Source organism: Phaenicophaeus curvirostris, chromosome 6 (genome assembly GCF_032191515.1).
Source record: "Phaenicophaeus curvirostris isolate KB17595 chromosome 6, BPBGC_Pcur_1.0, whole genome shotgun sequence".
Lineage (NCBI taxonomy): Eukaryota > Metazoa > Chordata > Aves > Cuculiformes > Cuculidae > Phaenicophaeus > Phaenicophaeus curvirostris.
This window is the reverse complement of record NC_091397.1, coordinates 37,983,367-37,996,509: the sequence shown is the minus strand read 5'-3', so window position 1 is coordinate 37,996,509 and position 13,143 is coordinate 37,983,367. Positions and strand designations below refer to the sequence as shown.

At 41.7% G+C, this 13,143-nt stretch overlaps 1 protein-coding gene across 1 annotated transcript in view; it reads left to right on the top strand.

Moving 5' to 3' along the window:
* The window catches only part of ITGA9 (integrin subunit alpha 9), a 217,543-nt gene that overhangs the window by 53,414 nt on the left and 150,986 nt on the right, over positions 1–13,143 (top strand). The window lies entirely within an intron of this gene.

The following is a 13,143-nucleotide window of genomic DNA, read 5'->3' as shown; positions in this document are numbered from 1 at the left end:
TAATGTGGGGTCTGTCCTGAAGCAACTGGGCTCTTGGTTTTGTAGAGCACCTTATGTTTCATGTGAGCCTGAAAATAGTGATGGAATAAGTTAATTTCATGTGTCATGGTCTTAGGGATATAGAGTGTTTTCCAGACATGCTGGGACATAGAGAAGGTCTTCTTCTGGTGACAAACTTTTTGTCCAGGGTCTAGTAGTTGTCTTTGCTTGGCTGCTGTTGTTGAAGAAATGTCATCCAGGTGCCATTCTGTTTGCAAAGTAAGCACAATAGTTTACTTTCCAGCTGAGGAACATATAGAAAGGACTTCAAAATTATATAGGAAGGAGGTTTATCTTTTAAACTGCATATGTCTTACAAGCTTTAATCTGTATCACCAGTCTAGAGGGTGGTGTGAGGCAGTGTGGTTGTGTAGCTGAGTTGCGTATCCTCCTTACTGAAAGACATATTCCCACAGTATGATCTAAATTCAGTGGATATCACTTGGCACTGTCTTGTTTTGAGAATCCAGCAGGTCCAGACATCCCTAAATGTATAAACTTTTCCAGGAAGCTTCTTTGTACCTAAAAACTGTGAGAACGGGAGATAAAATTCATCCTCTGGCTTTATCAGCATTTTGTGCTTGACTGTTGAGAGAAAATAAAACAAATAAAGGGACCACCAAGGAGGAAAAGATGTCCTGTTAAGTTGTGTGGATCTCTGGGAAGAGACTGGGTATCTTTTGTGGAGTTTTTTTTGTTTCTTGAACAACCTTTGCTTTCTGCTGTAGACAACCTCATTAAATAAAATGTAAACATACAGGATTACCATTACTTAGAATATGTAGCTGTAAGTTTACTAATTCTGATCTTTCTCAAATGAGCCCATCTGTGAGGCTTTAACATGTTGAGTTCAGATGAAAAGAAGCATGTTCCTTTCTGTCCTAAACTAGTAATGATCTCTTTCACATTAGTCCTGTTGTAGTTTTGAGTACTGCACAGAATTCGTTAAAGGGCAATGTATGTCCAGGAAACCATTTTATTTATTGTAGCATTTCTTGGGAATGCAAAGTTTAGAACTATTTTTCTAGAGAATTCCTGGGAAATTTGACTTTTATAGGCAAGAGAAACATTTAACATGTTTAAAAATGCCAACAACTTAAAGCAAAACAGCGGCTTAACAAACAAGGCTACTGGTTTTCTATATGATATAAGCAGCTATTTTTCACACTTGGAAGAATAGCAGGAAGTATTGTTTGTTCATATAAGGGAGAATGTGAAGTTATGGAGAAAGATAATCCCTGTGCTTTCATGGGAAAGGTGATGTGATCCATGAGGCTACATGATGTTAGAAACATTGAAAGAGTCCTGTAGACTCTGAAGGAGTGGAAATGGGGTCATGATCTTTCTCTGCTATCCCTAAATAACAGTTAGTAAAACAAAAATTAAACACTTGAAAACCAAAAAAATCTCGAAACAGGAATCTCCCTGATTGCATAGTTTTGTGATGAGATAGGTGATAAAAAATGTGGGCTTAAAATATATGAAGTATTTCACTTAGGCTTTCCTCCTTCCTGTAATTTTACTGTATGCCTGAGGAATTCACCTCCATGGCAAACTGGGTTGTTTACAGTTGCATCCTTAATCTGTTCACTTTATTATTGTACATCTGAATCCCTGGTGACAAATAAGTTTATAAGGTAACATGAAGATGTCAGTTCTGGTCTGCCTGTGATAAAGAATAGAGAAGTTGCTTGGACTTGTGTGTGATCTCATGTGTTAGTCTGACAAACCCTACTAGGTGAACAAGGTGTCCAGTCCAAATGGTGCACAACAGATGTCTGTAGGTTATGTTAGTTAAGTGAAAGCCTGTGCCAGGCCTTGCTGTAAGACATTGTCTTACCAACAGGTAGTTCTAGCATATTAGAGGCATAAAACAAAGACTGAGAAAAGTCATGGAAAAACTAGACCTATACAAACTTGCTGCAGCTTCTTGTGACAGATTTGATCTCAAGAGACCCCAATGAAACTGAGCACTGAAAGAGTTGCAGGATGCAAATAAGCTGTTAGGGATAATCATTAAATTGTTTTGCAGTTGATGAGTCTCAATGTTTTGAGAGTCGAAACTCCTTTCTTGTTTGTGGTCATCTCTCAGGACAGGAACTACTGTTCTAGTTACTGCTAATGAATTTGAGTATTACCGTCTGTCTTTCCCCATAACTGCATGACTGAGATAAATTGATCTCAGAAGGTTTGCAGGATATGTGTATGTTCAGTAGAAAGTGGACAGCTGGTGCAAGCAGCCGTTAATTGAGAAGTTCAGGAGCATTGATGTTTGTTTTTCATCAGTGTGTAGCTGGTCCCCACAGTCTCTTGGGAGGTGCTCTACTGCTGGACAGTTCCTTCTTTGGCTACCCCGTGATGATGGTGCTGCCAGTCTCCTTCAATGGTGGTAAAACTAGGAACAGGAAATAAATACATTGCATGGTGACCTTCTGTCAATTTTGCTGGAGGAAAATGAAGCAAAAGTTTAAACAAAAATAACTATTTTTTTTTAAATGAATTTGTTTTTTGGTAGAAGGCAAGGCAAACATAAACGTGAGAAAATGGAATGTGGTAGTAAAAGGAGAAGGAAGTGGAAAGAAGCAGAAAAGATAAAGAAAATAAACAGGTTTGAAGGCTTTACAAGTGTGGTCTTAATATCTGAAACGTAGTTTTCTCTTGGGAACTGCACTTACTTGATTATGTTCAGAAGATTTGAGTTGTATGTTCAAGACGTGCTGTGAGAAGGGCACCAACTCTGAGGGAACATTGTTTCCCATTTCCAGGAACTGGAAATTGTTTCCACATTATGTGGGTTCTCCTAATACTTAGTATAGATTTGCCTGTGGATAGGATGAGAGAGTTTGATGCAGACAGCAAATCACATGGTGCCTGCAGGTTCATGCAGGGTGAAATCTTGTCTTCCTTGGTTTATCACAAAGGTGTAATGGTGATGAAGATGAAAGCCCCTTGTAGAATTCGTGCATATATTAAAGAAGCACCATCTGGCTCCCTACCCCACTGCATGCCAGCTAGCCTGGGCTGCCTGTTGCTACCAGTCACTGCTGTCTGCGTGCAGAACGAACACTGTAATAGCTGCAAATGCCATCAGCAGTCCTGGCCCATGATTATACCAGACACAGCATTTATATTTTCCAAAGATCTTTATCTTGGTGACTGTCTACTTGTTTTAAGCAGTCTCTTAATGGATCCGGCTGTAGCTGATGGGGAGGATGGGGCTGAGCAGCAACAGAAGAGCAGTGATATGAAAGGCTTTTTCTAACAGTATGTAGGTAAGGAACTCATGCGGTGTTTGTACAGGCAAGTTTGGAATAAAATGCTGCCTTTTCAAAATTGCACAGCTGTGTTTTGTTCACTGCTGAATTCTGTAGCCAAAATCTTACCTTTTTATAAGTATGTTTCTGGCCTTTGTGTGCCATGCAGCACTGTTACCTCGAGTCAGTAAAGATACTCTGGGTGTTGATCTCATACGTCTTCACCACTAGTGCTTACCACTTTTAGTCACTGTCTGTGGTTGTGATTATTTCTTCCCTTGTAGCTGTTTGATCTCATTTAAGGGAGATAGGTGTATTGAAGTCTTTTATTCTTAATCCATAGTAATCTGTCTTTTTTTCCCTAGAGTCTGGGTAGCAAAGCATTTAGTATCACCATCAAATGTGATGTAGACGTGTTATCATTTTAATCATTTGCAAGATGAAATTACTTCTGAAAGTTGCCTGCCTGTGAATTAGCATCTCCTTGTTGAAGTTTGTCTGTTGGTATTACAGGAAACAGAAAGAGAGAGCCAGAGACACTCAAACTTATTTTGAAGTTTTGGGTTTTTTGGTTTCTTCCATACTGTCAACATGGAGATTTTTGAAGGGGGGCTTTTCAGCATGGCTTGATGCTGAAGCACCCAAATTAAATTCGGTGTCTCCAGGCTCAGCCTGGTTTCTCACATTTGGTGAGGCATTTCCTGGGACACCAGTGCAGCAAGTGATGGATTGTGTATTAAATGTGGATGATAATCACTGCTTTGAGGAGGAAAAGGTGAAAACTGGTCCCTCAGTGACTGCAGCTCCTCTCGGTAGTGACCCATTTCTGCTCCTGCTCACCTCTCCCTGGGAAAGGAGAGAAATCAGAGCAAGTCAGGGCATAACACTTGAACCAGAGATTGTTTTCACAGCAGCAACAACTATAACAACTTAGTCACAGTTATCTAGAATTTCACAGAGTTTGGACCACTGGGCAGACAAAGGGAGGGGTGACCTGTTTCAGCCTACAGCAGGAAGTTTATCATCACTGCAAGAAAGATGAAAGCTGCTGTGTCGTTTTGCCAGGACTGATGACTGCAGTGAGATTCAGCCCCAAGAGCAGAGTTGATATCTTTGGGTTTGTTCCTTTTTGTTGTTTCATATAATTTTGTTTTTCCCCTTTTGCTGAGCCAGCTGAAGTAACTGTCAGGCTGAGCCAGATGCTGTCATAGCATATGTTCAGCCTTAAAGTGCTGTAGGGATAGGTTGAGTGCTCGTGAAGTGCAAAGGTTTATTTACAGAAGCATACTTCCCGGAACAATTCTGTTTTCCAAAACTGCGCAAAGTGTGCTCATAATCTGTTTCCATAGCCTGCCTCCCCTCCAGCAGATCAAAGTAAATACAATCTTAGCAAAATAAATACAGAGTTTTCTGTTGCCTTACTCTGTTGTAAAGTGATCGTCCCTCTCTTTTCAGATACACTCTGGCCAGCATTGTGTAGAGCTGATGTCTCACCTTGAAAAATAAGTCAAGGAGAAGAAAAGCTGCATTTTTTCCTGTGTAGCTCATGCGGGCAAGGGAGGAACAGTTGTTAGCTGCATAACTCAGACCCTTCATTGCCTCTTAAGTACAGGGATTTAGATGTAACAGAAAGAGTAAGAGCTGGTGAGAAGACTGATGTCTTTGATCTGAGTGTTAACTGTATCAAGATTTAAATACTGTTAATGACAATGGAGTTGTCTTTGGCTTTTCCAGAGGTTTTTGCAAGGTTCACCAAAAGCAAGTAAAATTGTCTTTTGAGCATGAGCTTATACTCAAGTTCGAAAATGTTGGGCGCAAGGTGGCCAAAATGAAGCTGCCAAATATGCCTGGCACTAGCATTTTTTCAGACAGAACCCATGCTGCAAGAGCTGCAAGATTTGCCAGGGCCAGTGGTGCAGCTACATAGGAGAGCAAATTGTGGCGGATACAGTGCTATTAAATATTTTGGTGCTTTACCCTATCGGGCATTGTGGCTAGGAAGGCTGTTTGGTAGCCCAAAAAATCTTGTGTCCTGGGGCCAGTGGGAGGTTTTCAGCTACAAGCTGTAGTCAGAGGTTTTGCCCAGATGCCCTCCCCTGTCAATCTTCCCAGGTTTTTGAAGAAACCACTCTTATTCCCCTCACATTGATAGATGATATAACGGGGTGGCGAATGTCTCTTGCTTTCTGTTTGGAGAGTGTATTTGAGTGTTTTCTGCTCTGTATGAAGCTTGTTCGTTACAAAAATGACAAAACAACCAAACCATTCCATTTCAAGTTTTAGCAAGGTTTTTTTTTTATCAACAGTTCACTGTTGCTTTTCACAAATACATAATTCTGCAAGAATGTATGAAAAAGATCAAGAATGCTGTTTATGGCCCAGGCAGAAACTTCGTCGCTGTGGTGGATCTGTGCTTAAACAAAGTGCTAGGTTAATCACATCCGTGAATCCAAGTAGCAAGATTCTGTGTTCTCCAAATGAAACAAATATAATCTTAAATGAGGTCCAGTCAGTACATTTACAGCACAGCAGCTGCTGAAAATCTACTTTGCTTGCCTTGTATTTCTTTTTACATGCCTTTCTTCAACTGCACTGTTCCCTACTAAACTCTAAATCTTTAATCTTGAGCTCTTTGATAAACTTGTCCCTTTGTTATATATTGTAATAGGAAAGAAATAACATTTTTTTTCAAGTAATCTCTCAAAAATATATATTTTTAAGTTTTAACAGATTAAAGAATGGCTTTTATTGCATGTGAAGTCTTAGTGAGGCATGATACTTCGTTGCTGCTCTTAGACATTCAGTAGTAGGCATGTGCCTGGCTTTACTGTCTCCTTGCTCATCTGTTTTTGTCCAATACTGTAGTTCCTCAAAGAAAGATTCTTTTGCAGATTAAACATTTTGAAGACCCCAGAAGGACAGATTTGTGCCTGGATGGAGCATGGCTCTTTTAGGGCGGAGGGCACCAGAGCCCATGATTTGGAGAGGTTATCCACGGGGCTTTTGTCTGAGAGGAATCATTGCATTTCCCAGTGATGGAACTTTTAGGAAGTGAATGGCCAAACAGAGATAAAAGAGGTACTGCATTTTTTGCTAGGAAAAGTCATTTCAAAGGGCAGGTAATGATGGATAGGATTTTTTTTTGCGTTCTCTAGCATTCACAGTTAACCAAAGAGCTTGTTTTCTCAGGTGCAAAGAAGCAACAGAGAAGACAACACTACTGTTCTAGAAACTTTCTAAGCTTGTTTTTTGTACAGAGTGATATAAACTAAACACATGATGGCAAATTATGCCATAGAAGTTTATTAGTACTTCTTTGGGACAAATTTGCACTTAAGGGGAGTGCTAGTCTTTCTGCAGAAAATTACAATACGGAACAGCTTGTTTGTCTTAGTGGATTTCCTGTTTATAACACATGGTGGAATATCAGTCTGTGTGGTAATCTCAGACACACATGTACATGGTCGACTTATCCTGTCCAAACTGGGGAGTACCTAAAATTATCACCCTTTCATTTTGCTACCCTTAGGAAGGAATGAGCAAGGCGCTTCATTGGGAATCATTGGAGGCAACTTCCAACAGAAAACTCCTCTTTAGGCTTAAAAGAGAACAATTAATTTTGTTGGCTGTGGCTTCTGGGTACGTTCCAAATGCATGTATAACCTGCTCGTAGTCAGAACAGACTTGGATCTCTTGGGAAACTCTTACAGATGCTGTGTTTGGTTTGGTTTGGATGGCAACACGTAATGTTAATCCAGTGCCCTAATTCATACTGAAAGTGCCTGACAATATGTTTGAGGAAATGCAGGAGTAATAGGTTGCAGACATGGAGTTTTTTTGGCAGAAAATGCTTTTTCTGCCCACTATTTAACTTCAGTTGTGGAACTTAATTAATCTTGAACTCCTGAGGTATACAATTGAGGAAAGGCCCATAACCTGTGCCATTACCCTGACCTCCACACACCCACTGGCATTTTTGTATGCAGTGGGATAGTTACAGGTGGTATGGTTGTACTGGTCATCAAAAGTGAGATCAGATTTTTTTCCACTTTCCCACAATGTCTTTGACTGGATAGCAAATGTTTAACTTTTAAGTTTTCTTGTGGATATGATGCATTATGAGTATTAGCTTTCACTTCTCTGGTGCGTCATGATTTTACAATGGCCTTTTCTGTACTGCACCAGAAATTTCCCTGATCAGATTCCACCAAGAATGTAATGTAGCAACTACAGCATTTCACAGAAAATTTAATCAGAGGATCTTCTAGTTAGCCTTTATTGTCAAGTTTTTTTCTGCCTAAGTTCAAGTTATTGGTGTTAGTGATTTCTCATACATAACACAAACAGTTTCCTGTAAATAAAGTCCTTCTTGAAATTACTTGTGAGCACTTCTCTCTATGAAAAACTGAAAAATACTTCATAATGAATGGCTTGTGCATGCTTTTTATGCAAGTGAGATTATTTTATTGCCTTCTAGTTTTTCTAGCTATTTTTAATCTCCGTTTATGTGTAGGTTTTGAGGTACTGAATAGGTTTCACTCTCCGATATTTGAATGTACCATAAGGCTAGGACTAGATGATAGCCTGACTGTAATAGCAAATAATAATGAAAAGAAAGAAAATCCCTGGAATAGTTTATATTGTGCACCCAGGTCTGGTGTTAAATTCTAGAGTGAAATATGATGAGTTAGCTGTAAATATAAGGGAATCTAGTGTGAAGTAAAGTAAATTTACTACTTCCTTCTTCTGGCACACACACTGCATCACTTAAGGTTTCCTTAGATGACAAAATAAGTTAAAAACACAACTGGTTAAGCTTGTCTTGACTTGGTAATTTTCATCCTGTTAGCAGACACATAGCTTCTTATTTGACTAGATTGAATATTAGGGAACTGACGTTAATGTCACTTTGGTGAGAAGAAAATAGTGTAAAATAGAAACAACTAACAGAATGTAAGTTAAAACAGGCTATGTCATATATAAATTTATACCTTTTTTCAATTATTTTTTACATGCTGGGATATGGAAAACACCAAATGAAACAGCATTAGCCATGAAAAAGTGGTTTTTGTGAAGCCTATGTGTATAGGGACAATGGTCTGATGGGAAAGGCTTTTAAAATCCCTTCTGTGTAAAAGACTGCATACAAATTTTGCTTGTGTGCACTTGCTCTGGAAACTACAAATGGTGTGAAAATTGAAAGGCTAGAAACTTCATCATGCTCCAATGAATGCAAAAAAAATGTTGAACTATATGTAAAGTTTTTATCCTGTTACATCTCTCCCTTTCACTGGGGACAGGCAGTGGATCATAAATGCTTTGAGAACTGACTGGATAGCTGCAAGATGTCTTGAATGTTTTTAGGAAGCATTGAGGTTTTCAGTCCCTGAATACCCAGGAAAGGTTATTGGTTTGTCCCTATTCAGTGAGCTCTGCAGTTCATGGTGAAGAGGAGCTTAGAGCCCTCCAGCTTTAAGTGGCAACCCATGAACTCCCTGTGACTTGGGGATGTTGGTGGGGATCCTGGCACGTGTGGGTGTTCAACCTATCCACTGCTTGATTGCAGGAAGAGAGCTGGAGAAGGTGCTTTCCTTTTCCTTGTGTTACCCATGGCATCATTTCTAGTAAAGCAGCCCCTGTCCGCTCTTGAATCGCAGCAGCACAAGTCATGAGCTGGCTTTGAGAGGCTGAGCCCCACAGCACAGCCAGGTTCAGGAGCCCAGTCCATGGCCTGTTCCAAGACAACATGAGCACTGCAACCTTGGCAATAAAATTGATGGCAAAAACCATCCCAGGCTTTGGCCTGGATCTTGCCTGGAGATCAGGGCAGACCCTACTCGCATGAGACAGCATTTTCAAGACCTTTCCTGAGCCCACTAAATATGCTTGGTGTGTGGGAATAGGTGAATGTTTAGGCCAGTTAGGACAGCACTTCCACCTCTGGTATTTCCATTCCTGCTAAATGCACTAGGACAGTTTCTGCCTGTAACTCTGCTTGACCACTACATATTTAGTCAATTGTGGCAAAATATATCCCTGAAATGGAGGCATCACATGCAACTGTGCTGTGACACCATACACATTGCAAGCAATAAATATTATCCAATGCACTAGGTTTTTTTGTCTCTTCCAAGAACTTAGACAAATGCCCAAATTAGTTTCTAAACTTTATATACGAGACTTAAATATTTGTGATGATTCACATTTCTTTCCTTACTATTTTGAGAACAGTCTTAATGTTTCCGTGTATTGATTCTGTTGGTCTTTTTTTGCATTGGTTCTCTCTCCCCTTCTGTAACAAATTGATGTAATGTCCTGTGCTTATGGAAGGCTGGTGGGTTCAACACGAGGTTGCTTGCTTGAGGAAACAAGCAGAATGTACCCACAGGACTTCTGCCATGCTCCCCTCCTACCCACCAAAACAGCTCTCTAAAAAGCTAACATTTCTGACTGCGTAATCTGTATGTATCTTACTTTTGGTGTCTTTTTTGACTTGCAAAGAATACTCCTGAGTGTGGCTCTGGAGAAGCTGCATGGTGGGCAGCCAGCCTAACACTTCAATACTTATTATGATTACTATTAATCTCTTACTCTTGTAAGCATTTAACCTTATGTCTGTCCCTAATTCTTTAATACAGAGGTTTGTATGTTGCCCATCTTGGAAATTTTGCAAAAGCAGTAAAGGTAAAATGCTGCTTAATAAGGTTCTATAGGTCTCTTCCTATTTCTGTTCTGATTTTCAGTACTATTTGGAAGCCACTGCTCCCGTCTATGCCAGAAACATAGAAACCAACAGGATTCCTCATTGACGTCAACCTACCATGTCAATGGGATTATTAAAGTACAGCAACGCATCTGCCTTTCATGATGACACTTATTTGTCTCTTTACTGAGTGGTTGCAGCAGTCCATCATTTTGGATTACGAGCTGTTGGGATCAGGGACAAGCTTTGGTACAGACCCTTCTATGTACAGCATTCATGGCTACAAACAATCAGGGAGACAGTCACTGTGATAGATGAGGAATTTGAAGATTTTGATGTCTAAGGGGTTCTTTTCTTAAAATAGTTACCCCAAAATATGCTAAAAGAGTATATAAGCTATCTAAATCTTTTGAGAAAGCAAAGTTTACATTGGGAGTTCCCATTGGAGGCTTTCCATACCTACACTTCCCAGTTCTGCCTGTCTGTAGATGCTTTGCAGGGATGTTTCTAGGAATGCATGTGCTCGTATCCTTCTAGTTCCAGTCAGAACTATAAAGAAAACAAAGGTCAGAAATAATTAGTAGCTTATTAAGAAAAAGAAAAAAAATCAAAAGCTCGAAAAGGCTCATGCCAAGTTTTCTGTACGTGTTTTATTTTTGATACAGCCACAGTCTTTGCCATCTGAACAGTGTAGTATTCTGCTGGTGGCTGAGAAGCAGGCTGTAAGTTGCTATGAATAAAAAAAGAAAGAAGTAGCTATGAGGAAGAAATGAAGAGCACCAGTGATGTATATATTTGTATATATATATATTTCGATTAATTTCTATTAATGCCTGGCTCTGAGCCTGGTGTGGGGAAAGGGGTTTTGGCTTCTTTGATCATGGGGTGGCTCACGCACCCCCAGGCTTTGTTGCTAAGGATGGGACACGTGTGTCTCCTAGGGGTACTAAAGCCCTTGCTAAAAACCTAGCTAAGCCCATAAACCGAGCTTTAAACTAGATGTGAAGGGGGAGGGGTTTGAGACCAGGCTAGACAGGAACGAGCCTGGACGTGGGGCACTGGTGATTCGGAGAGGGTGTACTGGTGAGGACCACCAGTACCTCACCACACAGAAAGTGGGGGAGAACACACCTGGGGGTGCTAAGGGAGATATGGGCACTCTGGAGCTACCTACTCCAGTTACCAGGCAATTGGGAATGAACTCTCTTCCCTCTAAGAGGGCTGAAGGCTCGGCAGCTCAGCTGAAGTGCATTTACACCAATGCACACAGCGTGGGGAATAAGAAGGAGGAGCTGGAAGCTGTCGTAGGGCAAGGAGCCTATGATGTCGTTGCCATCACAGAAACATGGTGGGATGACTCATATAACTGGAGTGCAGCTATGGTGGGGTACAAACTCTTCAGGTGGGATAGGAAGGGTAGGAGAGGAGGCAGGGTAGCCCTCTTTGTAAGGGAGGACTTGGACACTGCTGAGATGGATTGTGGCAATGAGGAGATTGAGTGCCTGTGGGTTAAAATCAGAGGAGCCCACCAGAAGGTAGATTTTGTGATGGGAGTCTGTTACAGACCACCCAGCCAAGGAGAAGCAGCTGATGAGCTCTTCTATAAACAGCTGGGGTTAATCTCTAGATCAATGCCTCTTGTTCTTGTGGGAGACTTCAATCTTCCTGATATCTGCTGGAAGTACAATAGAGCAGAAAGGAAGCAGTCTAGGAGGTTCCTGGAGTGCGTGGAAGACGACTTCCTTGCACAGCTGGTGAATGAACCAACAAGGGAAGGTGCCCTCCTGGACCTGCTGTTTGTGAACAGAGAAGGCCTTGTGGGGGATGTGGCAGTAGGTGGATGCCTAGGACTAAGTGATCATGAGATGACAGGGTTTTCTGTTCTAGGTGAAGTGAAGAGGGTGGTTAGTAGGAGAGTAGCATTAAATTTCCAGAGGACAGACTTTGAACTTTTCAGAAGGTTGGTTGGCAAAGTCTCATGGGAGACAGTACTTAAGGGCAAGGGAGCCCAGGAGGGCTGGGAGCTCTTCAAAAAGGAAATCCTAGCAGCTCAGGAGAAAGCCATCCCCATATTCTGGAAAAAAAGCCAGCAGGGGAAAAAACCAGCTTGGTTGAACAGAGAGATCTTGCGTGATATCAAGAAGAGGAGATACGTTTATGGGCTCTGGAAGAGGGGACAGGCCTCTTGGGTGGACTACAGGAGGGAAGTGAGATTGTGTAGAGAAAAAATCCGAAGGGCTAAGGCTCAACTAGAAATCAGATTGGCAAAGTCTGTGAAAGATAACAAAAAATCCTTCTATAAATATATAAATAATAAAAGGAGGACTAGGGTGACCATACAGTCCCTATTGGACACAGAAGGAACAACAGTGACAGGGGATGAGGAAAAGGCTGAGGTACTTAATGCCTTCTTTGCCTCAGTCTTTGATTGTAAAGTTGTTTCGTCTGTGTACAAACCCAGGAGCTAGAGGAGCAACATGAGGCTCCCATGATCCAAGAGGAGGTGGTCAGAGCCTTGCTAGCCCGACTAGACACCCACAAGTCTATGGGGCTGGATGGGATTCATCCAAGGGTATTGAAGGAGCTGGCGGATGTGCTGGCCAAACCCCTTTCCATCATCTCCCAACAGTCCTGGAAGACTGGGGAAGTTCCACTGGACTGGAGGCTGGCTGATGTTGTGCCCATCTCCAAGAAGCGTCGCAGGGAGGATCCAGAGAACTACAGGCCTGTGAGTCTGACCTCAGTGCCAGGGAAAGTCATGGAGCAGGTGACCTTGAGTGCTATCATGAAGCACATGCAAGAGAACCGGGTGATCAGGCCCAGTCAACATGGATTCACAAAAGGCAGGTCTTGCCAAAGTAACCTGATCGCCTTCTATGACAAAGTGACTCGGCTGCTGGATGAGGGAAAGGCTGTGGATGTGGTCTTCCTGGATTTCAGTAAAGCCTTTGACACAGTTTCTCACAGCATTCTGCTTGAGAAACTGTCAGCCTCTGGCCTGGACGGGCGCACACTCTCCTGGGTGGAAAACTGGTTGGATGGCCGGGCCCAGAGAGTGGTGGTAAATGGTGTGAAATCCAGCTGGAGGCCAGTGACAAGTGGGGTTCCCCAGGGCTCAGTGCTGGGTCCAGCCCTGTTCAATGTCTT